The sequence below is a fragment of the Varroa destructor genome, unplaced genomic scaffold (assembly GCF_002443255.2).
Source record: "Varroa destructor unplaced genomic scaffold, Vdes_3.0 BEIS01000002.1, whole genome shotgun sequence".
In the NCBI taxonomy this organism is placed as follows: Eukaryota; Metazoa; Arthropoda; class Arachnida; order Mesostigmata; family Varroidae; genus Varroa; species Varroa destructor.
In genome coordinates, this window is record NW_019211455.1 from 40,010,896 (window position 1) to 40,022,921 (window position 12,026).

At 43.8% G+C, this 12,026-nt stretch overlaps 1 protein-coding gene and 1 long non-coding RNA gene across 3 annotated transcripts in view; both read left to right on the forward strand.

The window, feature by feature from the left end:
- The window catches only part of LOC147757796 (uncharacterized), a 190,639-nt gene that overhangs the window by 121,234 nt on the left and 57,379 nt on the right, over positions 1-12,026 (forward strand). The window lies entirely within an intron of this gene.
- Positions 9,715-12,026, forward strand: part of LOC111243680 (uncharacterized) — a 128,061-nt gene continuing 125,749 nt past the window's right edge. For both annotated transcript variants that reach the window (XM_022789594.2, XM_086981211.1), the window contains exon 1: positions 9,715-10,057. The gene's annotated coding sequence lies outside the window, so the exon portion shown is untranslated. The remainder of the gene's footprint in view (positions 10,058-12,026) is intronic.

The following is a 12,026-nucleotide window of genomic DNA, read 5'->3' on the forward strand; positions in this document are numbered from 1 at the left end:
TGTCGTAGGTGCTATTAGATGCCGAGGACAAACCATTTTTGGCCATAATCAAGTATGCCGTACCACAAGCACCAGTTCTGGTATTGGCTAGTTCTATATCTACAACATGACAATCTTGCGAACAAACAGCTTAGCTACACATGTTCACTCAGATACGTCTGCTGCTTCCTACTTCGTAATAAGGCAATTTTTCTATGTGCCATTTTGTTTTGCCATTTATGCGCACTTCTACAGCAACCTACTTGAAGAAAAATTTTGATAGAGGGGGCGCTACGTCAGTGCATGACTAAGTGTGGTCAGTATGCTGCCCTGATTTTCTATCTATATCTTTGTCAATACGAATGTTTATTTGAATTTACATCGTCAGTTTGTTTATGCATTTTGACATATTGAAAAGACGCTTCACCCATCGGCACACTGTCACAGATTTACCTGTGGGTTTAAAAGAAACTCGCAGGCATTCGGAGAGCCTTTTCGTCAAAGATGAATAGAACGATTTTATCCCACGGACGTTCGTGCACGTCAAACTTTTCCCGACCGGCCAGCGGATGCTACCTTTGGGTATTTCAGCAAGATAGTCTATTTACATTGGAAATTCTTCGTTTGTTGTTTACTTTGAGAATAAGTTGACCCCGAGGCAAGGTTCGTATCACAGCTACCATCTCTTTACGATCATGTTATACATTATGAAAATTGTAAGCTCTTGACATCATTTGTTCGGTAAATACTACGTAATTCATATATATATATATATATATATATATATATATATATATATATATATATATATATATAAGATGTGTGTTGTTGTGAGAACGTGTGCACGAGGTTTGAGGGATTTTAAATAAAAATGTTAGCATAACAAATGGGCAGGTAAGCTACATATTCACCTCCCACCAAGGGATATCCTAGAAAAAGCAGTTGAACGTAATTTGGTTGTGCATTTATTACCAAAAGATACAACGCAGAACTGGCTTTTCTCTGCTGTTGAAGCTTCATTCAACTGAAAAAAATATATAATAATTCTACCTTGATTTATTGCTATTCCGTCTTTTCATATTACCAGGTAGACAAGACAATGTTTTCTATGCGAACGATATAGAAGCTCTGTTTCTCGTTTGAACGTCGATCAGTAGGCCGCATCGGACCTCAGTTAGGGAGCCGGCTTGGAAGCACTTTCTGACTTCCAGCCAGCGTCATATCAGAGTGTCCTGTCCCCGAGATGCACGAGAAAGAAGATAGCGCTGTCCCTCACCACGGCTGGACTTACACGCCGAATACGTTAGTGCGCGAGTCGGTCGCGAAGTTATCCAGGTCAGAAAGCTACAGGAAGAGATATCCAGCAAGGGAAAGACTCCGAGGCCGCTCATATGTCAGGTTGTGGGCAGGTTTCATGCTGTGGACTCCGTTTAATCCCAGCTGTTTCTTCCCGGTGCCTCGTATTCCGTGTCTCCGCGCGCACTGAATGAACTGTGTATGTTGGAACGTATTACATTTTGTCAAGCCATTTGCTGTTGTTCCAGTGAACGTTAATGAAGCCCGCCGTTGCGGCGCGGTCTATTGTCTGTCAAAAATGAACTACCTCAACGGGTGTTCAAGATATTTCTAATAACACATGATAACTTTCTTCGAAATGTGCAACATTTTTACTCATCGAAGCAGTACATTGTAGCATTTTCAAGCATCTCATGCTTTATAAATACATTTTATACATATATATTTATAGCTATTCTATTTTTAAGCACGACATTCTAACTTGCATGCTTTTGTACATCATAAAATCTGCGCATAACGAGTGCAAATACAGAACTCACTGTTTCTGCACATTCATTCGCGTCTATTGATCAAGAGATTGCGCACCAGGCCAGAGTAATGCAAAACAATCCATGAACGAAAAGTCTCATTCTACAAACTAGTCAAAATAATGGTTACGGACTGGGGTTGTAGAACTGGGGGAAGCTTCGCTCTCTCGAGCAAACTTTACGCGAAACACAAGCGCCACATACACGAAAAGAAATGGTCGGAGCTCTGACCAGCAACGAAACCGTGGTGGTGGTAGTTATAGAAGTCAGTGCCACATGGAAGCGACCAAGAAATATGAACGAAGCTTGTGAATGATGATGCTGCTCCTGCTGGAACACCGATGATGGCTGGGCGATGGTGAGCACCGCCTGGGCATTCTTGTACAGGAAAAAAGCCCCAGCGGAAGAAGCGAACTCCCGGTAAGCCTAACGCAGTGCATAACAGTAGCGCCAGAGCATGACGCAACCCGGTGCTGGACGATGACTCGACCGACCTAGTCGGTGGCCCGCGGGAATTCGCATGCTTCTTGTGAATAGGGACGAGTTAAAGGTATCGCGTGGAAAAGATATGAGTGGGAAAGCGCCGGGTAGCTTTTAATAAGCAGTCACTTACTGAAAGTTTTGTAGGAAGGATAGGTTTAAAGGGAAACGAACTGAGGGTGTGAGCATTGAGATGATGAGTGCGCGGTCCGCGTGAAACTCAGCCGATGACGGCGACGTACGAAATAAAGGGAGGCGGAATGATTGAGTTGAGTGAGATCAGCCGAGAAAAAAATTTCATGTTGAAGCAGGCCGCCTGTTGTCCCGTATTTTCATAATAATGATAATCTTCATCGGTTTCCACAGAAATGCAGACGAGAAAGAACTAGAGGAGGTATCGATAAGTGTTTGCTGTTTGTTCGATAAATATTGCTATTAATCTAGAATGATTGCAATTGCAGCAAGTTGCCAATGCTATTACTAATTAACAGTCGTAGAAGCAGTGCTGGTAGAGCAACTATAGAATTAATACGAGCTTGCTTAGTAGTCAAATATGGTCAGAAAACCACTCCTACATGAGACAGTTGCACTCTACAGGGCTATATAGCTAAAATACTATAGAAATAGTGAGCTGTAGAACAACCACCTCACTATGCAAACTAAAACCCGATGATCGCCGGCCAGTCCCACCGACTAACCAGCCCACCGCGCTTTACTATTTGCTTTCTATGTTGGCCATAATGGGACTGGTGTCGGGTCCACGTCGGCGGGCAAATTTGAAATGCAAATGGTTTTGAATCACACACGGTTTTCCTAGCTCCCCGATGGCAGTCTCTACCGTTGCGCTGTAGAGGCGTTGCTAAAACCGCAGGCGGCCATCAGCTTCAGTCCGCCCTCTAACTCGCGGACATCACTACTGGTGATTACGCAATAGTAAATGTGGCAGTGGCTGTGACTGTCTCATTGGCGGACGGAACATCTGTGTACTTTGGGCGTATGGTTATGCGTTGTACCGCCTCGCGGTTAGTGACCATATGTTCAAGCAATGGGAGGCTAGGAAGCAACGGCAGAGAAAAGGATCACGTGGGGTAAAGGAGGGGAAATCGCGCGGGTAAATTTTCGGAGTTTGTCCTACTGCTGGGTAGGGGGAGACGGTGATATGAATACGAAATCCGTATAATCACAACCACTATCGTGACTGGACAACTACCGGGATTCCTGCATGGGAGCCTATATACGGTAGTTGCAGTAGTGACTAGCGGTGAAAGTAAAGCTGGGAGCATGTGAGGACCGCACCAAGCGTAGGACAGCAGTTTCAGACGGACCCCTGCCGTGGTGTCCTATATCTTATATAGATAAAGATGTATGTTGTAGATATAATAATAATAATATATAATTAGGCCTATTGTCCTTCGAACGTCATCCTTGCCTTATGTGTGTTCGCACATCGTTTATATCAAGTTCATGCAGAAGTAATTTAGGATTTTGTTGATCGCTCCCTTCTTTAAACCTTTCGCTTGCCGTTGGTGTCATATTATGAACCGTTGGAAAACTTTCAGTTTGCCGTAAAAGGCTGTTGTGATTCATTTGTCCAATAATGACATAATTTTGTATTAGGCTCGCTCGCTAAAAATAATGTCACTTGTTTTTCCATATTTTCTAATGTCAAAAAGCTGTGGAAGTGTCACAGATATTTGTTCCGCGTATGGTGACGACTTAAGAGGTGGCAGATATAGGCTATTCAATAATTATCGTCAACCACTTCGAAGTGTGTTTTTTTAAGCGAAAATGCCATATTTAAACGAAACAAGCCACTTCTGAGTAATACTTTTGGTCTTTTACTTGGCCAACTTGGAATAGTTTTCTTATTAATTTCGAACAAAGTGGTGACAACGCTCATATGAGCAAGCAGTTTTTTTTTACTGATGTGTAACGTCATCATCCGCAAAGCAAAGCATTGAGAAATAGCAAACCCGTTAAAAATGGCCACTCTTTATGCACAAACTCCAATGTATACACGTTAATGCGCTCTGTGTGCTCAGGCTTTGGGACGTCCGTGTATAGGTGGACTCCGTCATTTTCATATGTGTAGCAATACCAGTATAAACGGTTCAACATCTTGTCTCAAGCTGGACATACTGTTCTCAAGTCAAACGGGTTGGGGCCCGGGTAGCTGTGATGCGATGTCGTCTGCATTGGTCTTCACCATTACTGCAGTCGACGGTTTATTCATTATCTGCGACGGGTCTGCGTCCTAGGGGGTTGTGTATACATTGCTTTGGCATGGAGCACAGTTGCGCCATGGATGCATATGCATATATGGGGTACGTATCATGCAACAAACTTGCTCGGTGTTTGCTCACTCGTTCATGTCGCCCTTGATATTCTAATGGAAGGGCATTCAAGATAGCACATTTAAAAGATTGGGTTGGATGGGGCAGATACGTAGTTTACCAACATCGCTAGATCGACTGAGCGAGATGCAAAGGTTACAGAAAGGTGTGGCGGCAGACTTCTATTGGTTTTGAGATATGGGTGCTATATATAGTAGAGAAGCAGCTGTCGTATAGCAAGTAGATAGGAATCTTACTTATAGATCTGCCTTATTTTCTGCACGTTGCGTTGTAGGTCAATAACGCGCATTCTTCGCGTGTTACGGCAACAGAAATTCGACTTTATGAGTGAACGTGTGTGTTTCGGACAGTGTAGAATATGAACAAATAGGAGCACTTTTTTTACTGAAATCCACGACGAGAGGAAAATACGAAACACATAGGACGTCTAGGTGGATTTCGCCGCGGGTCAGTAATTACCTAGTATCTTAACCTTCGTTTCTTGTCTTCTGATCCTGATTCTTTGTTTCGTTCTGAGTGAACACAGATTATTTCTGCCTCGCCGTTTTGGGCAGAAAGTCTCTATTTATTTTATTAAGATCCTCTGCGAAGATTACATCACACAAATCAAGTGGGTACAATTTTATAACAGCAAAAACTCGTAAAGGTTTAATCCTTTGTGTCTCTTCTACGATTCCCTAATCTTGTGTTCGTCGACCAAAGGTAACGTCAAACGAGTGGGAAAGATTGAGAAAAGGGAAACACTTCGTGGCAATGATACTCACTTGACAAAAATGTTTGAACCTTCGCGAAGAATTCCCGTGTAGTGTATCCTGTACAACTGATGCGACAGCTTCATAATTTGACTGCATGGGAAAGAGCCTTTTTATGCAATTACTACGCAGCCGACTCAGGGCATTTTAGATCCTCTTTCCTCACTGCCGGAAGAAATATAATTCATCGACTTAGTCAAACCTTCGCCCAATTATCCCCTTTGGCTATTCATTGCTGGTACGTTCGCTCATCTACCGGCTTGTAGCAGTACCGTAAAGAGGTCTGTCTAAAGAGGAACTGAACCTAGTTATGCTCCCGTCCTGTGTAACGGTGAACGTTGCTACTTGGCAAGCTTTTTTTATGCATGTGATTTAGTAACAATAAGCGTTATATCCTTTTTCTTCTGTGTGGCCCCTAGTTTCCGCACTTCCTTTGCCCGTGGGTGGATGGATTTTCTGCTGGATTCCCCTGACTTCTCCTCCTCACAATGGTAGACACAGCGCTAGAGAAGAGAAGACCTGTGCGGTAGAACAAGCCAAAGCTAAATTATTGCAACTGCTGTCCCGACTAGTCGCCTCGTCCTGAATAACAAGTGTGCCTGATGAGCAAGGCCTAAGAGCAGGCCATCCTTTCCTCGGAACTGCCATTTCGTCGGCTATACCCCAACACTATGGCAGGAAGTGAGCAGATCTATTGTAGTTGTAGTACGGTCGGTTTGGTGAGGAGGATGCAGCTACCATATGGTCTTAGTAGGAACAGCCAACGACATGGAATCTTATCTGTTGTTGCAATTGTTTGGCATAGCATCGGAATAGAGCAGAACACAGTCAGCCCTTACAATGACCCTCCGACCTGCACAGCTAGAGTAAAAAGCGCTCATGTAAGCGCTTCTCACGCGGTGGGCAAAAGGAAGAAAAGTTTTTAACAGATATGAGATAGTTTGCCGCTCCGCTACCATACTATGGAAAAATCTGTGCAATGGTCAACCAGACAGGGAACCCGAGCGGCTATATATATGCACATGTATTCCACGAGAAAATATACATTCGTGCATTAATGTATGCACTGATACGTTTTTGTATATATGCATATGCTATAGATGTTTAAAATGGACAAACGAAGTTATGATACTTCAATATGCATACCGGTAATATAATTATATCCAGACACATGAGGGGAGCAATATGACATAATAAGTTTAGAAAAAGGCAAAAACTGCTGAACACTAACTATAATGAGGAGGAAAAAGCGCAAAAAGAAGGTCGGTCTCGGCGTGCCGTTCAGAAAAAACTAGGACCAACAATGTTATTGAGAAATTTGTTAAATACGTAGTTTATTTAATATATTAAATTGCTTATAACAAAAGCAATTTTCTGATGCAACCAAATTAATTCCAGAGGAATGTCTCTACTCTGATTCCTTTAGATTATCAACCATCACTGGACTTGTCAGAACTGTTTCCACAGTTCCCTTGGGAGCCAATAATTCCGTTTGGCCATCCGGTATTATTATGTGGCGCTTGCCCTGATTGCTTGTTCTCACTAGCTGTCCCGAAATAATTATCATACGCGCCGATCGGTCCTTTTTTGACCCAGCCAGCCGACAGTGTTCAGTTTTTCATGTCTGCTAATTGCCCCCGTTCGCCCAATTTGCCCACCCTCTCAGATGAGTTGATTAGGCTGTATTGCTAAGAGATTCGGCAAAAGAAAATCTAGCGTCCCGAGCAATGAAGACGATTTGTAAACTCGGTCGTTTTGTCAAAGGAACAACATAGCGCTGGTGGCACTTTACTGTTATTGGCGATGACAGTAGAGGGCCTAGCTGCTACTGTTCACGTTCACGCGATCCTCGCCAATCTTCTTGATCTGTTCGAGAATAATGATGGTCGAACGGTCAGCTAGATATAGAATAGTGGCAGCCCCCAGAGGAGGGTGCTTACAACGCCTCTGTGGCCCCCGTAAAGGATGCTGGAGCTTTTGCTAGTAGACGCGGTAAAGTAGGGGGATATTCAGTCACACAGATGTTTCCGCGTGATTGCACGCAATAGGGCGGCACAATGACGTGGGTAACGTACAGCAATAGAGGCGTTATGGGAAATGCGACCAAGGTGTCGTTCTGTGAGAATACCAACGAGGTGGAAAGGTTGATAGACAGGAAGACGGAATGGCGTACGGGATAGGTAGAAACCCCGAGGCTAGAGACTGGGGGACCCTTTTCCAGCCACAGGGGACGCCAGAAGCCAAAGGATCGAAGGTTGTTTTGCGTCGTACAGCAATTTTATGCGGAATCTTGTCTCGCCATCCTATATAATATCATACCTTGTCTGTCTTTTCTGATCTTTCGCACCGGATAAGGCACTCCTTTCGAGTGAAATAGCCCAGAAATAGATAGCTTTATAGTGGGAAGAAAATTGTATAAGAAATGTTTTTAATCCACATTCGAATTCCAATCGACTACTAAGGCGGCGTTCTGTACCGCCATTATTGTCGGCGATGCCACCCTAGAATTAAACTCTGCCCGGCTTTGACGGCGACTCCAAACTGCAGTGGTTTGGCGTTACGGCCACTTTCACTATCGTGTTGGAGGTAGCCTATAGACCGTCTGACAGGGGAACGTGGTATTATAGTTGTTGTACTGGTTGTAGGTACAGCCGCGCTGGTGAGGGTGAAGCGGAAGGGGCGACGAACATAGTCTAGTTGAGTCAACTCTGCCTGCTCTAAACCGATACAAACTCCGTAACTCTCTGTTCCTCCTACTTACATGTCGATGGAGAAAACATTTCCCCGGTGGGTTAGCTGTTCGATCGCGGGCCGTTTGGCAAGGCGAAATGGACATTATTTACGAGCAGTCAAAAGGCTGAAAAAAGAGGGAAGGACGTCGCTTGGCGAAGCGAAACGCTCAGAGCAGGGGATAGGAGTAAGGGGCAATCTGAGAAACGAGCAAAAACAACGTGTCACGGACGTTGTGGGGTTTATTGAAGAATCGTTGCTGTGGAGCAGCGCGTTGTTCAAATATTGGAACCATTAAGAACAATAATTTCTATTTGATGGGTAAGGTAAATAGTCTGCTGGTTTCGGTTGTAGTTGTGGTAGCAGTGATTGCTGAAAACTATTACGATGACCGAAGACGGCTAAGGAATCCCGGAAAAGGAATCGAATAGGAGCAAGTGGAGAGAAGTAATAAAGAAGATCAAGGTAGCTCTGAAATAAAAAGGACTCGAAGGGGTAAAAAAAATTGCAAAAGGTCAAGGACCGACATGCACAATCAGCTGGGCCGGTTCACTTTCATTGCATGCTGGGTTCTCCTTCCTTCGCTCAATTTTAGTTTTTTTTTTTTTTATGAAGAAAGATGAATCATGCGGTGACATTGGTAGTTGGCTTGTCAACGTTCCGGTACACGACGTATTGTATAACTTGTCGAAACCACTTTAAGGTCGATGAGATCGTTAAATCGTTAAAGTTATATGAGCGGCTTGCGGGAGCTGTGCTCACATCCTCTCCCTCCGCTCGCTTCCCCTGGCCCCTCAAAGAACTGGAAAAGGTTAAAGGGGTGGCACGCATGCGTACGTGAGTGTAGTAGAGCAGCTGCTGATGGGTAACGAACCACGATGGATTACTGAACTGCTTGAAAGAAGAAGACAGAGGATGAAACGATGCTACACGGTGACAGTCTGCCCTTGTTGTTTATATGAGTTTAATGTAGTGTGGCGATGAATTAACAGAACCTGTATCGAATAAATCAAAGCGGCTGTGGTTGTTATTTTTTTTTTTGTTTTTTTTCAACTTTTGGGATCAGGCTAGCTGGTGTACTGGCGCAGTGCCTCGTAATGGTTGTAGCACTAAAAGGAAGTTTTGTAATACGGTATAGTTGACTTAAAGCTCTACGATGGGAAGCGCTGCGGGTGACTTTTGCGCGTGCGTTGAAAACGTCGACCTCTTCTTGGTTTGAACAAGTCAGTGACAGACATATTCTCAACGTATAGAGGATTAGAGATGAGAGAGATATTTGATTAACAAAAAAAAGTCATTTGCAAAATATCTACAGTCTATATCTTGACAGTGCATCCGCATGCAATGGTGTCGTCGTGTATGTATCGTAAAATAAATTCAAGCCAAAATGCGTTGAGAGTTTGTCTGGCAAATGACTCAATCCAGCCACTCCGATCGAAGCATTTGAAAGATGTTTTCCTATAAACGCATTAGTTAGTTCAGAATTGAACAATCCGCACTGATGTTGCCTAGCCTATTTGGCCTGCGTTCCTGGTGACGCATAAGGATTACTAACCCGACGGAATCTGAAGAGAACTTTTTTCTGTCTTCTTTCAGGTGAGTGCATTTGATAACCGGCTGAGTTCAAGCATTTCCCTGTAAGCGTTGGGACTCAGTAGAGCGAAAGGGATGCTAGACAGTTTGCAAAAGAAAAATATGAACCGTCAAGGCTGGCTCCTCTGGAAGGAACACGGACCAAAACCCGCAACGGAGAGCAGCCAAGGAGGACCGTGTGGAAAACAAAAGATGGCGAAAGCGTCGCGCAACGGAAAACTTCAAGACGTATCGTGATTATATTTCCAATACACCGTAGTCAAGCTGATCGAAAACCAGCGTTCATCAAATACTGTTCGGTCGCTGTACGCGACCACTAACTTCTCTTCAAGGAATTATTAGCATTGTAAGTATATAACAGAAAACAGAGACAAGCCCAGAAAAAAACTTAGCAAATCGATTGTTCCTCCGTGACCGTTTTGGCTGGGATCTTCTGACTGTTGTGGTTAGATGTAATTCTGGATGGTCAAAAATTTAGAGAAATATCTCGTCCTAGAGATGTGTAAAGTCTAAAGCTATAAACGGCCGGAATACTAGTGGATAATTTTGATTCTAGAGTTCTGCTGTTTTCACGATGCTGCTGTGTATAAGGATCAGTTCTATATTCACTATTGATTCCGTGATTATTTTTTCTGCTCCGCCATCCGATTTGTTTCGAGCGTTCTGGGTCCACTATGTGCTTTTACATGTTCTAAGAATTGTTACTAGCTATCTCCCTCAATTGCATCAGCACCTTGATCATTTTTAGAAACCATTTTTTTTGCCTCCATAACGGAGCGTTGAGCTACACGCCGTAGTTTTACGAACACAAGCTGTTATGACGTCATGCAAACAGCAGACAACTATTTACCTAAAACTCCATGACAGGTACAAGTATACAGGTTCGTTTTCGTTAGAAACCGTGCCACCATGAGTTTTCGGTTGTGCTGATTTCGCTGGATCTACTGCCCCTCTATCATTTTCGTCATGAGCCCCTGTCGCTGTAAACGCATTTATTTAGAAAAATGTTTCTCTCAAGAAACACCAACATTCACAGAATGGTTGAAGTTGACAAACCTATTCAGAGGCAAGAACATCTCAGCAGAGGAAAGCACATGGGACTATAGGAAACAGGTTTCGACAGGGTGTAGCCCAGGTTAAACTGGGTAAACGCACGAGGCGTTGGGAGCTAGAATCAGTGAGTAAATTTCTACTTACTTCACCAATGGCCACGTTCAGTACCGGTCGAACAGTTGACTGGCGAATCGGCCGAGTTCTGGTGGCCAGTGCGGTGAGTAGGATTAAGGGAAACTATCCAAAAACTGAGAAAACGCCTTCCTTGAAACTTCTTCTTTCTCAACGATAACAAGGGCTAAAAAAGGTTCCAACGAAAGAAAAGAATAGAGAAATAGATAGAGTGAATGGTTTGGCTTGGGGCAAATGACGGGTGTTGGGGCAAACACGGAGTTAGAGTGTGGTACTGAATCGCCCTTCTTTCTATGCCCCTAGAAGAGTACTCTGTCGTCTCAGATCAATTTCATTTTTTTGGATTTTCTCATTGTTCCTTAGCAGTAGAGTTGCTGAGTGCGAAGAACATTGAAGAGGGACATTGGTGCAACTAAAAGAAGACGAGAGCTGTTTATTGCAGCATCTAGTGTTTTCTCCCGCCTTTTTTCGTTATTTTGGGGGGTGAAAAACCGCAGAAGCCAGTAAAATCTTTGCTTGGGGCCGGTGTTACAGCTGTATCCCGTTATTAGCCCATTACCTTTCTAGTTGAAGTGGCCTAGAGTATGCTAGTCTTAGCCGGCCTGAGCAGATATCGTTGCTAGTTTCATCCGCTCCAGACTTGGTTACATCCTCCCTTCATTTTTTATGGCTTTTTGTACGTCATGAAGGAACTGCAGTAGACGCTCTCGGTGGCAAGGTCGAGTCCGTCGAGGAGTGGTGAGTCGCACTGGTGAAGGCTACGACGTGTGTCCGCATTATCCCTCGATGACATGCTACGTTCTTCTTCATTTTTCTCGGCCTCAATTCAAGTTCGACGAGTTAACTGTCTTTTATCTAGACTTAATTATTTTTGTTGGCACTCTGACAGGGGGATAAAAGAGGGGATGCCAGGAAATAAGTTTTTGGTTTCGCAACCATAGGAAGAATAACCCATGAAATCTATAGACTGTGACGACTTACGTAGTAGCAGGCGGTTTGCCCTAATTCGATAATGGACCGAGACAAAAAAGCCATCGAAGCACGATTAGCCTGAGGCGCGGAATTTTCCCCGCCAAGCCGCTCGGGCGATGACCATAACTCAACGACCAGACACACACATTATATATATA